Here is a 22,164-nt window from a genome sequence, read left to right as displayed (position 1 = left end):
GCTTCAGTCTCAGAAGTTCCAGGGTTAAAGGTATAGCCACCACATCCAGCTGAGAACTAGACTTCAAACGTTGTGTAGCACCTCGTCTTGATAATGAGTGTCACTTTTGTGTTCATATATTATTCCCTGTTCTCCAGTCCTACCTGTCCTAATGTGCCACAGAAAATTAAATAGGTCGGTTTATATTTACTGTCCTATGATATAACCACAGCTACAGTTGAAGGTTTAAGTTCTTTCTAAACACTGAGCATTGGCGGTGACTTAATTAAGAACGCTGTTATTTGATGGTACTCAGGGTATCATAGCCAGCCACAGCTTTTAAAGAGACTTCTTCAGGTACCTAAGGCTGGCTGGCCATGGATTTTTAAAACACCTTTTCTCAGCTTCTTGAATACTGGGGCTGCGGCTGTGCACCACACAGATCTGGATTTAATGACTTGTTTCTTGCCCATCTTCACATTTTATGCTTGAACCACAACGGATTTTTTTTTTCAATTATAATAATTAAGTTACTATCTGATTTTTATTGTTTGAGAATTTCACAAGTGTGTATAATATGTTTTGATCAAATCCACCTCTGTTTTTTCCCCTACAATTCCTTCTCTTTCTACTCCTTCTCTTGTTCTTCTGAATATTATGGGTTCCTTTCTTAGATCCATTGAATCTAAGTATCATGCTGTGTATGTGCATGAGTGTAAGATTAGGTACTGGAACATGGGTAGTTTCCTAGTGACCACATCTCAGAAAAAAGAATGACAACAACAATGACAAAATAAATCTGACTATACCTTCTCCAACAACCATAAATAGCAAGAGTGATTCACCTAAAATTATAAATTTATGAACTTCTTTCCGTCTCTGCGAGATCATGGCAGGGCCACTGTACACATGAACACATAAATGGCCCTTTGAGTTCTTATTGCTTTCTAGGTGATATTCTATGGCCCATTTATAGAACAAAGGCATGAGACAGATATTTCTACCTTCAGGCAGACACAACTTATTACATAAATAGGTCAAGTAAAATCAAGTTAAAATGAAATGCATGCTAAAGAGGACTATAAAACAATGAGACAGAGGAAAATGAATAGAGAGAAGAAATGAAATGGACCTCCACAATATCAGACCTACAAAAAACTGGAATTTGTAAATTACAAAACATTGTAATCCTTATTTGTCTGTTTTCTGATAAAACACCATAACCAAGTCAATTTACAAAAGAAAGTATTAACTAGATTTATATTTTCAGTGGGTCAGATTTATGATGACAGAGTAAAGGCATGGTGACAAGAACTGCTGAGAACTCACATGTCAAACTATAAGCAGAAGATATAGCATACTATGGAGATTGTAAGAAGCTTTTGCAATCTCGAAGCCTACCTCACTGACATAGCTCTTCCAAGGCCACATCTGCTCATCCTACAGAAACAGTTACACCAATTGGAGTGAGAAGAATATTCAAGCATATGAACTTATGAGGGACATTATTAGGGACATTCAAACCACAAACTTCACATAGAAATACAATGATATTGACTAAATAAAATGTCTTGTGTAAGCGTTGTTCTGTCATATTTCATAAACAAGAAATTCTTATATAAAACAAATGGAGGAGCAGTTGACTAAGAGAAAATGTTACCATTGATTAGAAGAGAGTTTACTAGTGCTTAAAATGCTTTGCAAATACTAAATTCTAAGTGTCACAACTGACTGAGGAAGTCTACAGAATAAAACTAGGCTCGATTTTCAAAGGAAAAAAAAAAAACTGCAAGAAAATACTCATTAGATGCCTGATTCCAGATCATAGTCTAACAATAGTCACCCCTAACCAATCCAGAAATTTAAGTAGACATAGTATTTGTCAGTACCGTGTTGTTGTTGTTATTGCTAGAACCCTATGGATTAACTTAAAATCATGGATGTTTTTATTCCCAGTGGATTAATTATGATCAACCAAGGACCATGTATGGACATAACCTAGGACCTCTGCTCGGATGTAGCCCATGGTAGCTCAGTAACCAATTGGTTTCCCATAGCAAGGAGAAGAAGGACTATTTCTAACAGGAACTGAATGGCTAGCTCTTTGACCTCTCCACCCCCCAAGGGAGGAGCAGTCCTGTTAGGCCACAGAGGAGGACTTTGTAGCCAGTCCTGAAGATACCTGATAAAACAGGATCAGATGAATGGGGAGGAGGTCCCTCTCTATCAGTGGACTTGGAAAGGGGCAGGGTGGAGATGAGGAAGGGAGGGTGGAATTGGGAGGGAATGAGGGGGCGGGATACAGTTGGGATACAGAGTTAATAAAATGTAACTAATAAGAAAAGAATAAAGTTAAAAAAAGATTAGGTTAGCTCTCCTCTTATATTTCCTTATGAAATCTTAGACTATTTTGTCAATTTATTTGGTGTTTACATTTTCAGAAATAATTTATTTGGTGTTTACATTTTCAGAGGGTTAGATGGTCCATGAATACTGTGCAGGGAGCATAGCAACTGGCAGGTAGAAATGGCACTAGAGTGTTAGCTAAGAGTTTTCATCTGATCAACAAGCAGCAACAAAGCAAGCTCCCTTATACAAAACAACAACAACAAACACCTAATTATTCTTACCAAGCAGATCCACCATTGGCTACCCATTATTCAAACAAATGAACATATGGCAGCCATTTGCATTCAAACTATGACATTGTAGTCATCTTTACAATATTAATCCTACCAATTCATGAGCACATAGTATACTCTGATTCAGAAAGCAGCTTTTGCTAATTATGGATTAAAGAAGTTAATGACTACATATACACATGAGGACATTAAATAAGAAACAGGGAACTCATCTGTATAGACGCCAGGACCTCAAGTAGTTAGAAAATAGGAAAGGTTGGTCAAATGTCAACCAGCTCTTGTGCCTATAGAATAAATTTCTTTATCTTGGCTCTGGAAATGCAGAACAGAAATATGGATATTGTTAGAGCAGATTGAGGTAAAACTTGTACTAGGTATTTAAGATACAGTGTGCTGACCACAGTGACCTTAGAAATGTACTTAAATTATGAGGCCAGAATGTTAAATATCTGCTTAGGCAAAATAAAGTACATGAAAAAGAAACTTATAAAAAGAATTCAGAGCTAGGCTGTGGTGGCACACACCTTTAAATCCCTGCACTTGCAAGGCAGAGGCAGGTGTATCTTTTTCAGTTTGAGGCCAACCTTATCTACAGAAAGAGTTCCAGAACAACCAAGGATATACAGAAAAACCCTAACTTGATAAATCAAAAGGGATAAAATAAAAACAATTAAAAAAAAACAATTCAGAGAATCCTTGTTTATTTTCTTGAAACAGTTTGAGGAAGTAAAACTGAAAGTGTATGCTTTGTAACTTTGAAATGAAATAAATACAGAGAGGCTGATACTATTTGGGCCATTTCCTTAACAGCAAACTTGTGGTCATCTCTTTCATTGTTCCAATGCCATAATTCTGTCCTTGGGGGTCTTTGAACCCATTTGAGCTGGACTCCAGCATAGAGTTTCATCATGAGAATATGTAAATATTGTTTTTTTTGGGGGTTGGTAACTTTATTTGTGGAAAGGCTATCTGCTTTTGATTCACAGACAAGAAAAGGTTACAGGATCTCTGATGTGCTGTTCCACATTCCAAAGACTCTTGAAACTCCACTGTCAAAGGGTAAATTCTTTTCACCTGTCAAAGCAGGCTAGATAGCATGGCTTAACCATGTGTTTACAATAGGACTGAACCACTGCCTTTAATTTATGCCTTGGGTTTTTCTTTTCTTTTCTTTTCTTTTTACATTCCTGGCATTTTTTTCTTTATTAATTACACTTTATTCACTTTGTATCCCCGCTGTTGTTCTTGTAATAGCCAGAAGCTGAAAACAGCCCAGATATACCTCAACTGAAGAATGGATGCACAAATTGTGGTATATCTACACAATGGAATATTACTCAGCAATGAAAAATAAGGAAATCATGAAATTTACAGGTAAATGGTGGGACCTGGAAAGGATCATCCTGAGTGAGCTATCCAGAAGCAGAAAGATGCACACAGTATATACTCACTCATATAGACATATAATATAGGATAAACCTATTAAAATCTGTACACCTAAAGAAACTAATCAATAGGGAAGACTCTTGCTAAAATGGTCAATTCCTATCCAGAAAGGCAAAGATGATGGACATCAGAAGAAGGAAAAAAGAGGGAACAAGTCAGGAGCCTAACACAGAGGACCTCTGAAAGGCTCTGCCCTGCAGACTATCAATGCAGATGCTGAGACTTATGGGCAACCTTTGGGCAGAGTGCAGGGAATCTTATGAAAGAAGTGGAAAACAGTAAGATCTGGAGAGGACAGGAACTCCACAAGGAGAGCAACAGAACCAAACAATCTGAGTAAATATTGGTTTTATTTTCTCAAATGAGGGGATGAAATCAGAGCCCTTCCCAAGCTGTGCAAATACACTGCTTGAGCGAGCCCACAGTGTTTCTATCTCACTCTCTTTTGGCTTGGAAGCTTCTAGCATCCTATAATCTAAATTTCTGCAGACTGGGACCTAGAAGGCTTATGTTTCCAATCTCTTTCTGATAACATAGGCATAGAATGTTTTCAGCTTTTTTTTTAATTATTATTATTCCTTTTGCTTGTTGCCAAGTGATAGATAATTTATTTAATTTATTTTTATTAGTTACAATGTATTCACTTTGTATCCCTCCTGTAGCAACCTCCCTCCTCCCCTCCCCATCTCACCCTCCCTCCCCCTTCTCCACCCTTGCCCCTCCCCCAGTCCACTGATAGGGGAGGTCTTTCTTCCCTTACTTCTGATCCTATTCTATCAGGTCTCATTAGGAGTGGCTGCACTGTCTTCCTCTGTGTTCTGGTAAGGCTGTTCCCCCTTAGGAGAGAGATGGGGAAGGTCATTTCATACTCATCAAAGGAAAACTCCACCAAGAGGACATCACAGTTCTGAACATCTATGCCCCAAATACAAGGGCACCCACATTTGTAAAAGAAACGTTAATAAAACTAAAACCACACATAGACCCCCACACATTAATAGTGGGAGACTTCAACACCCCACTCTCCACAAAGGACAGGTCAACAAAACAGAAATTAAACAAGGAAACAATTATTCTGACAGAGGTCATGAATCAAATGGACCTAACAGACATCTCTAGAACCTTTCACCCAAACACAAAAGAATTTACCCTCTTCTCAGCACCTCATGGAACCTTCTCCAAATTAGACCATATAGTTGGTCACAAAGCAAGACTCAACAGATACAAAAAAGATTGAAATTATCCCATGTATCCTATATGACCACCATTGACTAAAGCTGGACATCAACAACAACAGAAATAGCAAAGAGCCTACACTCACTTGTTTTCAGCTTCTTTTTGGCTATGTTTCAGACATATTCCTGAATAAGATCACCCTTTCTAGCTCTGTCTGTACTCTGGCTGGCTGGTTCAAGTCAGCTCTTTCTGGTTTAAAACTCCTGTCCAAGATGACTGATTCAAAAAGCTTTTATAAGCTTCTCACTGAATTGCTCTGCTTGGAAAACTGCCTGGAAATTCCAGGAACTAAATTATACTCACTGCCCAAACTCAACTACAGTCAACTGAACTTCAAGGAACCAGTTCCACACACTGACTGACAGTACTGAAATTAACTCCCCTCCTCTTTCACCTTGCACTACTCTCAAGTAACCTCTCTTTCCTGTATTTTCTCCTGAGAGTTGGGTGTATCATGTTTCTGACATGTTTTGTCAAATCTTTCTCTGATTAGTCAATAAATCTTATCAGTTAGACATCATTGTTAGGGGTTAAAGGAGTGTACTAAAGACATGTCTGTATTCCAGCTTCATTATAGGTGTGTACTAAGGGTGTGTGTGTGTATTCCAGACAGAGCAATTATAGGTGTGTACTAAGGGTGCTTCTGTATTGGAGCAGGATCACACAGAACTATGCCTTTAGATGTGATCCTTTGCCAGAGAAGCAATGTTGCTGGATTTGTGGTTAAGCTAAAAATTGTATACAGTTTAACTATTATAACAGAAACAATTTTAAATCCCATAAACTTAACAATCAAAATGTCTTCATGAAGATTCATTGAAGAGATGATCATTCATAACTGCAGTCTGTCTTTCAGCAAATGTCCATTTCAGCATCAAGGTTTTTCAGTCTACAAGACTGATGAATGGTTTGTCCTTTCTCAGCAAGTTTATTGAACTGTCCCTATGGAGAGAGTACCACTTTTCTGCATTATTTGTATTGCTGTCTCTCTGCCTCTTTTCCTTTCTTAAATTGTGTCTTTCATGTGAAAGATTCTCTTATTCAGATCAAATTTTTAATAATTTTTATTGAACCCACAGTCTTTAATCACCTGTAAAATATATGCAAAACCTCTTCCTATAAGTAACACATTCCCCGACTTCCATTCTTGTGTTTTAACAAACATCTTTAAACTATACTGGTTGATGTAACTCAGTATTTTTCTATAATCTAGAATCTTTCAACTACTCATATTCCCCTCTCTCTTTATCTCAGTAAAATGATGAATCCCCATATATGAGATAGCATTTCTAATCTTTTAGACAAGACATTTAGGCACTCCGCGTAAACATAGAAGCTACCAATCCCTATTCAATAAGACATGAATATACAATGTCATTTAAAATAGGTAACGTATTCTGACATTGAAGGAATATTAATCTGAAATCACCATTTATAGTAGATCTCTTCCCCATAAATTTATGGTTGTTTCTGCCACATAAGGATTTAGTCTTCCTATTTGACCTTCTGGTCCACACACTTAATTTGTCTTACACTTTGTCTACTTAGGATAATATTCCAATTCCTACTAATTGTGTAGACACTTTCTGAAGAGGCCAATGTGGATTCCAAAATTCTTATGAGATTATACTTCCAAGCAGTTCCTGTGCCCACAAAACCTTCAAATTGGTCTCTTGTTATTGATAACAATTTGCCAACAAAACCTGTCTTCAAACACTTCTAAATCCTGTTCTTTCAGTAGGAGCTGCTTTGCCTTTGACATAAGAAAGCAGTAAAACCTGAGCAATCCTATCTCACACTTTAAACTGCATGTATTCTTTACCTAAATCATAATTGAAATTTTCATCCATAATTCCTGGATGCACAATGAATCTTTAAGATGTTAGGCTACTTCTTCATGAAGTAATTCTCACTATCTTTGGGAGAAGAGGTCCATGGAATCCAGTGGGTATTTTATAACATTGAATGTGTGGTGATAGTGTTAGGCTTGTACTTATGGCTAAGTGTAAGGAAGTACTTTATTCTGTAGCATGCATCTCTAACAGCTAGTTTAGTTTTCTCCAGTTTCTGTGGATTGCTGACATGAAGTAACTGGCTGGTGTTGTTTGTTTCCATAGTAGAAGCAACCCCCTTTAGGGAGTTTCCTGTATTTAAAGGACTATGTTAAAGGGAGTTTTCCAGTGGGGAGGAATTTCCTTGCATATTTCTTGCTGATCATTCTTGCATTCATTCATTCAGTGCCTAACCTTACCACACCTCCTACAAATCCTAGAAAGCTGAGGTCTTTTAGAGAAGTCTGCAGGAATGCCTTACCTACAACACTTTTCAAATGATCTTATTTCCTACAGTTAAAACAATGGGTATTTTAATATCTAGAAGTAATGGCTATTGCTTGTTTAATTATATAGTCCTTAGGGTCAATAGCAACAGTTTTAATCTATTCATCCATTGGTACTGGGTGAGATTTTAAAGACCTAAGAAATTTTTACACTCTGAATTTGCATTTTCAAAAGCTGAGGTTTCAAGTAATACCTTCCTGAAATCTAGATCTGATATTGCCCTCCTTATACTGGATGTTGAACTGTGTAAGGGATCAGTAAAAGTCTCTTAAGGATTTGCACAATTTTTGTGAATGATATAAGCTATTTTTCTTTGTGCCTCCACCTTATCTCCAGCTCTTTAAGCTACTAAATTACATTATATAATAATAGAGTCATCAACTTGCATTTGCTTTTGTAAAGCAGCATATTGACCTCTGCCTACCAACTGTTCTTTAATGATATTAACACCTTTAGATATTTCACAATTTTCCATAGTTGATGCTTCTTCTCACTAGCATGCCATCCATTGTAATTAAGAACCAGCTTCCAGTACAGCCGCTGCTAAATATTTCCAGTCTTGGAGAATAATCTTGTTTTGAGTAGCCCAGGTAGTGAACATCTGTTTCACATAGGGTGAAAGCATTCCATAAGTTACTATGGATTTTTTATTTTATTTTTTTAATGTTTAAGGTCTTGTAATTTAACAAGATTCTAGACTAATTGTTTAATTTTTTTTATTTTGTTTTATTTTATTTTTAATTTTCATCATTTTCTGCCATTTGTTCCCAAGTAACTGGGAAAGCTAGTGTGGTTGGTTGGTTGCCTTTCTTCACTTTCATAAACAGGAGGCACCTCAGGTTCAATGGAATGTTTATCTTGATCCTTAATTTCATTAGGTTACATAGGTTCACAATTAGGTTCTTCCTGTACTCCTGCTTCCTCAATATTTTGTCTCCCAAGCCTTTGCACTATCATAGATATTTTTTTTCTTATTGTACATATATTTTTCAAGTCTTTTGAGAGGAAGTATATTAAGATTGCAAATAGAAGAAAGGAGAGTTGGGATCCATAAGCAGGCATCTCTATGGCCAGCCCCAAGGGACCTGACAAATTGGATACCAGGCATCTGTGAAGCCACCTATGGACCACCTGAAACTACCTGAGCATGCTCCGGGTCACCTTTTAAGAAAAATTGCACCACACTGTCTCTCTCTTTTTCTTGTGCTACCCAGAGAGGGTCTCTGTGACCCCTTCCCCTCCCCTTAATAAACCTCACAAGTGGAACCAATTACATGGCATGATTTGTGAACCAACCCTGTAACTTTTCTGAACAATCCAAACAGGGAGTTGTCTACTTCAGTGTTCATAGTGGCAATAAATACTGGGGTGCTGAGAGACTAAAGAATTAAAAATTGAGTTCTTTGGGGGCTTATTGAATTAAAAGTTTAAAACACAAGCTGAAGAAAGGCCAGCCAGGTGAAGACAGATCTAGCCACCTATGGGGAGGAAGCAGCCTAACTCCATTCTTTTTCTGCCCACTAGAGATACAGTTGCTAGGAAACCAGCCCATCTCCCCTAGGACGGCCAAACAAGAAAAGCCAGACCATTAATGGTTTGGGCCTTCCTATAGCCTTTGTTCAAAATGCTACATCCCCTTCTGAGTTTCAACCAATAGACACTTGCAAGGCAGGAGTCTTCCTGCTTTGGGCATGCTTGTAGAGACTGGAATCATTAAATCATCCACCTAAACTGAGCACAGGGCTCTTTGCTCTCAGCTGCTCTGGTGGTGAGGGTATGAGCCCTAGCTGTAGTTTGTAATTAAAAAGATCCTCCTGTGTTTTCCTGGTGGTCTTTTGGTTTCTCGTGAATTGGACAAAATAATGCCTTTTTCAAACTTTTTTCTTCTCCTCAAGTCCGCCCTTAAATCTTAAGGGATTTAAAATGGAGTTTCTCATTTTTTAATGTAGAAAAAGTATGTTGTATAATTAAAATTGTCTTTTGGGGTGGCTTGGTATGATTCAATGTCTCAGAGGCTCTTGAGACTCTGGAGTCTCCTAAGTCTCTTTGGACTTCCAGCCAAACTCAAAGAACTGATGTCTCCTCTGGACATAATCCAAAGCAAATTTCTCATCTGGCTGCTTTCTGTCAGTTGTCTCCTGTCCTCTGCAGGGTTGGTGGGCTTTCTCCTTCTCAAATGACATTGTGTTTTTCTTCCAACCATGATATAAATGTACCAGATATAAATGTTGCTTTTATTTCTTCATGTTAGGGGGTGAGATGAGAGCTTAATCAAGCAAATACATGGCCTGCACTGAAACAAAAGGTTTTAAATTTAACTATCTCTTAGTTTTCAGCCTGGAAGAGTTTCTAGCCTCTACACAATCCAATCTTCAGCAAGCTTATCTCTTGAAGGCTTCAGCTTCTAGGTTCCTTCTGCTAATCTAGACCTATTTGTTTTCAGCCTCTGAAATTTACTGCTGGATGACCTCAACCTTTGCAGTAGTTTTTTTTTTTTTTTTTTTTTTTTTTTTTTTTAACTCTTGGTGGCTGCTTCAAATTAGTGATTCTGTCTCAAAAATCCTCTCTAAGATGATGGATTCAAACTGGCTTGTCTTGGCTTCTCACTGCTTGGTAAAAACTGCCTCTGAACTCTAGGAACTTAACTGCACTGACCACATGAACTGATTTACATTCAAGGGAACTGCACTTAACTTACTCCACACTGGCTGACTACACTGAAACTCCCTCCCCTCCTCTCTCGATGCCCTGATCTTAAGTAGCCTTTCTTTCCTGTCTGTTCTTCTGAGAGTTGTAAGTGTCCTATCTCTAACACAGTCTGCCAAATTTTTCTGATTTATCACTTTATCTGTGCCTAAATTAGATCTCATTGTTTGGGATTAAAGGCGTGTACTAAAGGTGTGTCTGTATTCCAGCCAGAGAGATTAAAAGTGTCTACTATGTCTTGTTTTTTTGTTTGTTTGTTTGTATGTCTGTTTTGCTGTGTTTTGTTTTGTTTTGGCTGGACTAACCTGTTGCTGGATTGAAATTTCTATACAAAGATAGAAATAGATCTAACATATGGTCAACCTATTTTACTTGGGCAAATTCCCTATGTTGCTGCAGATACAGCTGCTCATCCATCACTGCTGTTCCGCCCACAATAGATAATGGAAAAAGAAAATGTTGTTCATATGCATTTTATATATTATTCAGCTTCAAATAATATTTAGTCATAAAATTCACAGGGAAATGCATGAAGTTTGAAATAAACATTTTGAGTTAGGTAACTTCGACATAAGAGACAAGTGACACATTTTCTCTCACAGAAGGGGGTGCTAGCACTGGACCTTTAAGTAAATTTTTTTTTAATTGGAGCATCCACAGAATGCAAGAAAATAGAAAGGGGCCATATGGGAGAAAAGCATAAATAAATGGTAATAGAGCAAGGGTGGCCATAAAGAAGAAAAAGAAAGCATTGCGTAAATACAGTTAAATGAGATAGTAGATCGGGGCAGCGTAAATGTGTGTACAAGAGGAGAATAACAAATACTACATAACTTTGAAACTGCCATATGAGAACATACTTTTATGGAAGCCTTAAAAAAACCTTAAAACAGTGTTACCACATTATGGAGGGATAATGCCTCTTCCGTATACCATACACTATCAGACAGAAAGCACAGTGCCAGGAATGTTTGCCACATTATTCGTTATTGTTTGCTGAGGACCTGCTGATTAATATAAATAATACAACGATTGCTATAATTCTTGGTTACCCTTTAGAAACTGATGCAGGCCCCAGCTGCTGAAGTCATCCCATAACGGAGTCACAGCATGAAGAATCCAAGCTGGTACTCAACTGGAAGCTACATTCTTACGGTGGTCCAGTCTTTACGGTCATGAAAGGTTATGTGCTTGTTACATGGAGAGAGAGAGAGTGAGAGAGAGAGAGAGAATGAACAGTCTTACTCAGCCGTGAAAACTGCAAGCTACAATAACAACTTCCCTTGCAAGCTTTGCTCACTGGCACAATAGTTGCACGAATGTTGTGGAAATCATCAGCTCTCTTCTGATTGAATTAAATCCTCATCCATTAAAAAAGAAATTGGAATCCAGGCCAAAACATGTGGCCGAGCAGGCCATAGACCGTACGTGAGAATCTAGTACTGTTAATCCTCTCAAGCCTTAGGAAAAAGCTGCCATGCAAATTCTTATCTTCATGTCTATAGATTACTGTATCTCAACCCTCACTATGTAATCTTGAAATTGTAGTGAATGGTTTGCTAAGTAATAGAAAGACTCACAACTTGTCAACGTGTAGAAAAAAAGAGAGAGTGGAATACTCACATAGAAGCAGAACGTGTATGTCACATCCTTTCCCAGAAGGCTCAGGAATGGTTGTGGAGAAAGGAATCAGAAAGATTGTAAAAACCAGAGTCAGAAGACATCTGCCACGTAACAGTGTTTACCGAACCTGACAGCACTATTACTGCCATGAACACACAGCAGCTGTCCCTCCATGAAGATGCCTTCAGAGGATCAACCTGCCAAAATCCCAGAAAACAGAGGGAGATATTATGAGTTCGCATTCCTTCCTGGGAGAACAATGGTCAGTTGCTGGTTGCTTCAGGTAGGGAGAGCCCATTTCATCAGAATTTCAAGCCCTAGGAAGCTTCCTTTTCTCCAATAGATGGTCCAATACCTTTGAACACACAAGCATGGTACATACACTAAAATGTCTCAGATTTTTTTTTCCCACTTGAAATTTCAAGGAAAAGTAAGGAAGCAAGTAGAGGAAGAATTTCAGGGGAAGAAACGGAAGGAATTAACCAAGATATGGATGTATGAAAATTTCAAAATCTAAAGATGTGATTTTAATTTTTATAATCAGGAAAATATACGATTCCAGAGTAATTTTGCTGTTCCAAAAGGAGCCATTCTGTACACATAGTAGCTCTGATGCCCTCTAGTCAGGAAGAAATTGAGAAATAAATGTTCTGAGTAGATGAAAGCAGATTGTGTGTGACGAATGGGCATGTTTGCCTAGGCTGAATATAAAATAAGGTATATTTATTTATCTATCAATATTTACTAAACATGAATTACTCTTTTAATATATTTACTATCATGCACATAAGCATACTAGGTCTTATTTATTTCTTCATTTAGGAAGTATTTTAATAATCCTGTCGGGAATGAGGAAGGCTATGAACAAGACAGATCACCATCAGCCATGACTCATAGGGTTTGCCTTTTAACAAACCCACTGAAATTGAAGTTTCATATTGAATACTGAGGAAATGCGCTTCAACTCTATCCAGTGTCTCAGCAGAAAAGTCACTATCTATATCCCTATTGGTCTTGGCTGAAATTTTAGGATACGCATTTACTATAAAAGGAAAAGTGAAAGGAGCAGCATTGGCAGTGCATGTTCAGAAAGAACTCCTTATTCAGCTGACAGAAATGATTGTGCCTGGCAATCAGTTTGCAGAAAGCTGATGAGTGTGTGTCAGCACAGTTTTGTGAAGGAGCACTTCCAAATGCGGTGTAAGTGTTCCTGAGCATGGCAATGAAACATCCGTGTTAAGCCTCTGTGGCTCTCTTTGCATGGCCTCTACAAAAAAAAAAAAAACTGACATGTGATGCGCTCAGCTGCATCTTTTTACTCGAGAAGTCATTGAGGGGACTAGAAATGGCATCTAACCATGGCCTTACACAGAATCCAATTTGGCATTTGTTTCTTTAAATGTAGCCTAGAGAACTCTCTTTAAAACTATCACAGAATAAAGGAAACAGCCACAGTTTTCTGTATGTGGTATTTAATCACTCTTTGTGCATGGCTTCAGTTGCCAAACTGCCTCAGGGACATGAGTAAGCATATAATTCCAAAGAAACGCAAGGTAGATTGATTGCATAAAACCTCTTGCTTATAGAAAATGTTGGGTTATTTTTGTTTGTTTGGTTGATTGGTTGTCTTTTTTTTTTTTTTCCTACTGAAGCAGGGATTTATCCTGCTGAACTGTCCATTCTGTCCATTCCATCCCATATTATTTATCTTTATTGTGTTCTCATATCTGGTGTTGATTGACAATTTCTGCTGTTTCTTGTTATTTCTTTGTATTATGCTTTTGACTTATCAGTTTCCATGGTTAGTATATATTGCCTCATTTTATAGGCATTGTTTAAAAGCTATTGAACCAACTTTCCCAGAAGTAAACTACAACCTTTTTCACCGTAAATTGACCTCAGATGATTGGCATACCCATTAGTGTTTAAAAGCCAGCATCCAACATTTTCTCTAGCTACTACACAAGGTGAGGGATACTGTTGGCTAACACATATTGGTAAGTACAAGTGATTTTTTTCCTTTAAATTGAGGACTTTGGTGGTCAATAAACACTTTCATTGAAATGTTGAGAATTAGGATAAATTTAAATCAGTAAAATTTTAGTTCTCAACCAAAGTGACAGATACACCTATGCATAGATTTTATTTTTGTAATTTTTTAATTTAATATTTTTGAAAATTTCATAAGTGAAATCTTTATTTATATCACTTTACCTTCCTTTTCCTCCTTCAACTCCTCTTATCCTTTTCAAATTCATTACCCTTTCTTTTTAAATTATTGCTGTATATTTATGAATGTATATATATATATATATATATGTAAAGGAGAGGCTGCAGAGTCCATTTGTGCATGGGTTTAGCTGTGACTGTTTGGGACTGATTGACCCATCAAAGTGTTCATCCCTTAGGAAGGCTGACTCTCCATCTCTCAGAAGCCACTAATTATATCTTGATATTCTTGGGATGAGGCCTTGTGAGAGATCCATCATACAGGTTGTCATATCAACTAGTGTTGTCACTGTGCAGATATTCCTTAGGTGACTGTAGTTTTGAGATTTTATTGAGTAGCTTAGGGAGCTAGAAGATGGCTTGCTACTGCTTTGGCTGGTTAGGCCTTTGGGATGATACCACATTACATACAGAGGACAGTAAAAATACCCACAGGATGAATCACCTGGACAAAAATATGTCAGTGAGACTGAGGAGGAGGAAACTGATTTAAGATAATTAGAGAAAATTGGCACAAGCCAAAATACAGTTTTTAGTCTATTTAGCCCCAAACTGTGTTTTATAAATTATATGCTTCTTTTTTCCTTATACTGTAGCTTATTCTGAAATGGTCAGATGATTTGATTATTCTATAAGGTAGTTTGATCCTGAATTAATTGGACAATTCCTAAACATCTCACCCTACTAGACATGTATGACAAAATCCTCATCGAAGGATGAACGTGAACAAAATGATGACCTAAAGAAAAGATAAAAATAAAACCTGAATATCAAAATGCAGATATGACAACATAGAAACATAAGACAGTTCAATACTGTTCTGGACATCCACGATATAATAGGAGGTAGGTTGGTCTCTTCTTTATAATTATATAATGATTTTAATTATTAAATTGTAATGGGAAAAGTGATTGAAACTCATTGTTTCAATTACAACACACAATTAATTTAAAAACATGGATTTTGTGGTAATTTATGTGTAATTTCATGCCTTATGAGACGGTATTTTCGAGAACCACCAATGACCCTCAGTGTCTGCTGGGATTCTATGTTAAACTAAAGCAAATTGCTACAGGGAGGGCAGCAAGAATAACAGGTGCTGAGATAGGATGATGCCCAAGTTAGTCACTTATTGGCACTGCAGAGATACACAAGAAGTCAACTGGAGACAGGCTTGTCCTGTGGCTTTGCTTCCAGGCAGAGAGGAAATAAAGTAAACAACAACAAAACATCTTATATGGATAATCTTGTTATCTATCCAACTTTCTCTTGGAACCCCCTGTCTCTACTTTCCCAGAAGGGAAGTGCAAATGTTTTTATTTTGTTTTGTTTTGTTGCAGTGCTCTATGGTTAGAAAGACAAATTCTCATTTTGTGTGGCATGTGTTTTAACCACTTAAGAGTTTATTAACTGTCAAGAATTTGCTGTTACTGGATGAGAAGTTCCACTTACAAAAAGTTGAACATCTGAGTACATAGCTTAGTGAGAAAGCACCTGCTAAAAAAAAAAAAAACTAAGAATATGGATCCACAAAACCCATCACAGTTATAGATGTCTGTGTTTATAATCCTATAACTCGGGAGGTAATGGCAGGTCTCTGCAGCTCATTGGTCAGCCATGCAAGCCATATAAGTGAATTCCAGATTCAGTGAAGGACTGTCTCAAAAACTATGGCAAAGAACTAAGAAAATGGAAGCCAAATTTTTTGACACACACACGCACATTTGAATGCACATGGGCCCTTGTCCAAATGATCCTTCTATACAACACACAAACACACACACAGAGGAAAGAAAAACATAGTGTGAAGTGAAGGCAGATAATATCAAATTTTATAAAATATATGGACAGTACACACACCACCATCCACTTCTGACTCATAAAGACCAGAGCTTCAAAATGGAATCTGAAGCCGGGTTTCAATAAGCAGGAATCTCAAAAATGGAATAAAGATGATAAACACCTGTAGAAAATTTGTTCCAGGTTGGATGCTTTCCACTCTGAAGAGTTCTCCCAGCTGAATATAGTGCATGCAAGTTAGAAGACGATTCTGTTATTGCCTCCCAGAATAACACTACCTAAAAAGTAACTCATGAGCTACATAGCAAGAATAAGTAAAGAGATAAATCACAAATATTGGCAATTCAGGGGTATCTGCTGTACCTCGCAAGTATAACGAGGAGAGGAAGTATTCGTACATACATTTGTGTGCTTACAATTTTATTTTTTAAAATAATTCATTGTATTGTGTTTGTTAAAAACATAGTCTACGGTCTCTGACAGTTAAAACCAAGCAGAAAGATTACACAGAGCACTGCGCTAATGCAGGGGGAGCAGCTGGTGCTTGTCTTCCATCTGGAAGGCTGGAGGCTGGCTGGGGCAGAAAGCAGGGGAAGGATGGAGGCAGCAGATGGATGGCCTCGGGATTTCTCCTGGGCCAAGCAGAAATGGCAGAGGGTGAGCCAGCCTGAGCAGTTTGAGTGTGTCCTGACAAGCAAGAGGATGGTTTGCCAAGGTAGAAGGATGCAGCAGAAATGTATCCAGAATCTCCCTATGCAATGCTCTAGTGCTGACTGGGTATGAAGGGGCAGCTGCACAGGGTATGAATGAAGAGATGTGTTCAGGGCAGAAAAGAGAGTATCCAATAGCATGTAAATGTTAAGATTCTTCATAACCAATGCTCGATTGAGTAATCACCAAACAAAATTTCATGCCTTTCTTTCTTTCTATGACGTGCTTAAGCAAATCTTAGAAATAAGTTGACTACAGATCTTGTTCCTTACAACGCTGTAAGTACCTTTTATAGAATATATTCCATCATTAGCTAACTATCTTTGATTGTAGAAAGATTTTAAGACAATGTCCTAACAGTCTGCCCTCAAGTATATTTCAAGTAGTTGAAATTATACAGATAATAAATACCTACTCACAAGGTTGATCATTTGTTACCATAGAAATTCTATCCTGTTTCCATTCACATTTAATCATATAGCTTTCATAGATTTAAATTATACCACCATTAATGTAGAAATCCAATTGTGTCTGCAAAAATAGATTTGTGCCTGTGGCTTGATTGTGTTTTTCACTTTTTGCAAAACCTAGCTCTACTACAATACCTTGAAAATTAATAACAAATAATTAGGAAGATAATACTGTTTGTTTGTTCTGTAAAGAAGCAAGAGCATTCTCTAACTTATTGAAGCAAGTAGTATTAATATAGGGAACTGCTAGTATTTAAATTCACAGAAAATTCATGTGTTTTGAAATGAAGTATTTAGTCTCTTTAGCATCCTTAGAGCTATGTTATAATTTTAACACCCAAGTTAGCTGAAAGAATTCCAAAAACCAGTAGGAACACAGCCATGCACTCTTGTAAACTCGAAACCTTGAGTCAAGTGAAATAATATTAATGCCTTATTCTAATCTAACTGGCCTACAATGGCAGTGCTTTGCAAAACAACTTCCATAAATCATTTTTTGAAAGTATCTTTAGTGGCTGCCTTAAACAATTTTCTTTGTTTCATCAAGCAGTGAAGTCTGGAAGGCTTATCACTCTCATGGCTGAGAATACTAGTATCTGGCCCAGTGAGAATCTGCATCTGATGGCCAGTCAGGATCTAGTCGGCATTTGGTGAGAAATTTCTCACTGAATTGAAACCTGGTAGAAGGCTTCATGTGGTGATACTTGAAAGAAATTCATTTTTCCTCTCTACAAAGTTTATTAATTCCCTTGACAAGACTTCATTCCTGTGTCTGATTTAATCTTTATTCTTCCAAAATAACATTGGAAGGTTGTCATTCTGTTTCTAACATGGACATTTACTTCTCTTCTCCAGTTCAAAATGGCTCATTTTCAGGTTAAGATTATCATTCTAAAAATTAACATGAAGAATCATTTTACTTTATAAAAGGGGCGCTAGCAAACAGAAATCTAAGATTGAATGACATTTGTAATAGTTACGAAAATTGAATCCCTTTTGCTCACAACCTTACTATTTGTAGAGACAAAATGTAAGATTTAAAGACATTCTATTTCCTTTACGCCACTCATTTTAATGGTGTATATTCCTTTTCTCTCTCTCTCTCCATCCATCCCTTACCTTACTTGTGTTCCTGAGGTTTTCTACTGCTGTCTCTATATCCATCATGAGAATCCCATGTGTGAGCAAGGACTTCGGTCTATAAACTAAACCAAGGAAGACTGTAACTGCTTAGCAACATCTCCCAAAGGCAGTCTAAATTTTCTTTGCTGAGGTGTTTTTTGCAGTTCATTTATGCTTCAGAATAAATTCAGCAATAGGACAATGCCAGCCAGATTTATTTTCATTGCTTCTGATGCATTGTCTTTGAATGAAGTATAAACTTGCCCTATTTGACTGAGCTCATTTATTTCCATTTTCTACTTCTTTTTTTAATATAAGTTTTATTATAGTTTATTCATTTTGTATCCAAGCTGTAGCCCTACCTTTGTTACCTCCCAAACCCACCCTCCCTCCCTTATCTCCTCCCATGCCCCTTCCCCAGTCCACTGATAGTGTAGGACCTCCTCCCCTTCCATCTTTCCATAGCCTATCAGGTCTCATCAGGATGTCTTTCATAGTCTTCCTTTGTAGCCTGGTCAGGCTGCTCCCCCTGGGGGGAGGGGTGGTCAAAGAGCCATTTTCTGCTTCTTAATTATACCTGAGTTTCCTGTTCATTTATACAGAGACTCCTCCACCTGGCAAGTTCAGCCTTTAGGTATCACAGGCTTACTTTCTTAGTCCTTACCTGTGCTTTACGTTTCTGGTTTTCACTATGCCTTTCTTAGAACAGGAAATGTATCTCAGTTAATAGTGCAGTTGACTTCCATGCACAAAATCCTAATTTCCATCCCAGCTTTATATAAACTGGGTAGGTGTCAGAGACCTTCTGGCACCTTGCTGCCCCCTGAATTTTGGCATCTGGCTTGACCATCCTACTGCCCAGATACAATAACGCATTCCTGGCAGACGTGGGGCTTTCAATAAGATCATCTTCCTGAAATACCTTAAATCCTCCTCTCCCTCACGGCTTCCTAAGTAACACTTCTGAGGAACTTTCCAAATAACCATTATTAGCACATCTTGGTGGGCCATCCTGTGATTTCTAGTCACTTAGTAACCCTGCCAAAGTCAATTACATTCCTTCTGCCCTGTGTATATAGTTGTATGGGAAATTTGAATAAACGAAGACTTTGACCAGAGATACTGTCTTGGTCTTCATTTCTCACACCCTTGTCCCCTTTATCATTCCCACTCCCCCATTCAGGATCTCCAGTGACAGACCTGCAGGACAGATCAGGTAGGGTGAAACAATAATGCAATCTCAGAACTTGAGGGAAAGAGGAATTTCCAGGTGATTTTTAGCTACAAAGCAAATCTGAAGCCAGATTTCCAGACATAAGACCCTGCCTCAAAAATACAAAACAAAAATAAATCAATTCCTATTGATCATTTCATAAAAGTAAGACTGTCATATCCTATGTCAATAATACATTGGCTGTACATGATATCATATATATATCCATATGATATATAGATTTTAAATTTTAATTATTTATTTAGCATCTTTTTCCACAGACTGAAAAGGCCCATCAGGACAAAGGCACCATCTACTCACAGTGACAAATAATCAACTGATGAAAATGATGACTGTCACAGGCAGCAGCATTTTAAGATTTGTGCAAACCTCTGTTTCTGTACTGAGCTGAGAGCTGAATGCTGCATCCACACCAACATTGTTTCTACCTCCTGTTTAGAAAAGTGTTAATTTGTTACCTAAAGCAGAGATTTATTCAATGAAAATTCAGCAGGAGTCCCTAAAGACTTCACACATCAGTATCAAATGAATTCACATTTGCATCTTTGAATACTGTAATTAGTATATGTACGTCAAACTTTCAGTTTTATCAACAGGAGCAGGAGTTGTAAACTAAAACGTTTTCTGATTTGAAGCTTTGAAAGTAAATGGTTATTCAGTTTTAGTTTAAAGCTTTCTGTTTGGAAATTGTTTTTGTTGTTTTTTTTTCTAGAAAACATTTTCTTTTTTTTTCTGTAGTAGCTTCAAACATAATAGAGCATAATATTTTTGTTTTGAAGGTGAATTAGGTTTCTCTAGAGAAATGAAAATGATAGAATTCTCTCTCTCTGTGTGTGTGTGTGTGTGTGTGTGTGTGTGTGTGTGTGTGTGTGTTTGTGTGTGTGTGAAGGAATGAACTTGCCAGCAACAATGATGGCAACCAGTCATGGAGCAAAAATTTCTTTTTGCTTTGTGCTTTATATAGGCGGCTACCGGAAGGTGTGCATCTGATTTAAGATAGATCTTTTGAACCTATGTGATTCAAAATTAAGGTAGGTATTCTCAACTCAAATTAGGCCATCAAAAACATCTCTCACAGGAGGATGTCCGGGAGCTTGAAATTCAGTCACTTCCTGATGTCATCAAGTAGACAAGCAAGAATTGGCTTCATGGGGAGGGAGAAAGCCAACAGCACAAGGCTTTTCTGACTATTCCCATCAACTTCATTTAACCATCTGAATAAATAGAGGGGAACAAAAATTTATATAAGAAGTTCTAAAGCAAAGGGATCATTCCAAATCCTCAAATAACAAAGAAATAGTATTTCCAAGGTGCACAAATTTTGGAAACCAATCTTGCTACCACCTTTATCACCATAGATATTTTAATTGCCTTAGTGGCAACCCTGCTTTTGAAAGTTCAGAGAACCTGCCCCCACACGAGGTGACTCGGTAAATGCTCATGCTTAAGTTTACTCCCATTCATTTTAGTTGCATTACTATTGGTTTCTAGAAGCAATACTTTCACTTTCACAAACATCACTGAGAGGCACTGTGGTAGTGATTTAGAAAAGAAAGCAAGAACATAGTCATGAAATCTCAGGGACATGTGATGAAACCAAGATTACAGATCCAGTGATTGACAAATGAAAATATCCTAAATGTAATATTTTTTCCTCTACTGATTCTGAGGACCAATCAACTATAGCAGATGACAGCACTCCAATTTTATCAGCTGAAGACTGATTAATCACTGAAATTCTATGATTAAAAGGAAAACATTTACTAAGGATAAAGGAGAGCCTAGGTGCTATTGTGGGACCTGCTTTTTTTTTTATGTTTAAAAAATGCTTCCTTGGGGATGGGAAGATGGATGAGGTTAAGAGCACTGACTGCTCTTCTGGAGCAACTCAGTTCAATGCCCAGCAACCACATGGTGGCTCACAACCATCTATAATGTAATCCAATGCCCTCTTTTGGAATGCAGGCATATGTGCAGGCAGAGCATTATATACATAATAAATAAATAAATCTTAAAAAAGGAAAAGAAACGCTGCTGTCATATTTCAGTAAGAGACAACATCTGGTATGCAAGGTAAAACATTTATCTATTATGTTCCAATCCCAAATAACAAGATGAGAAATCTGAATATATGGGTGACAAGCTTACATGTTTTTCTAGAGTATAAAAATTAAATTGTCATTGGGCCAAGGATACACAGAGGATATTCATTACCAATGTCAGTTTATTTACATAGAATGTAGACAGAGTCTCTCTGTAAATTCAAACCAGTTTATGTGAAAAGAACCAGACATGAATTACATACTTAAAAAGTGAATTCTGAAAGTAAATATCAAGGCACACCAATGCAAGAAAATAAATACACATCAGCCTTCATCCATTTCTACAAAAAGTCATTTCCTTTATTATGGCTTAATAATCAGGACAGGCATGATTGTTCGAAAGGTAGGGTTTCTGCCAGAGAAGCATGAGTTATGAAAATGATTTCAGTTCCCAACATTCGTTTTCAAAAAGCAAGATAAAAAACCTATTATATATTCAATTCAGAGCTTAGACATAAATATCTTTTTTATTAACTTTTCTCATCTGGGCTGGCAGGACTCCTTCTCAGAGCCAAAGATCACCTT

Source organism: Meriones unguiculatus, chromosome 16, assembly GCF_030254825.1.
Source record: "Meriones unguiculatus strain TT.TT164.6M chromosome 16, Bangor_MerUng_6.1, whole genome shotgun sequence".
In the NCBI taxonomy this organism is placed as follows: domain Eukaryota; kingdom Metazoa; phylum Chordata; class Mammalia; order Rodentia; family Muridae; genus Meriones; species Meriones unguiculatus.
Note: the sequence above shows the minus strand (reverse complement) of the source record.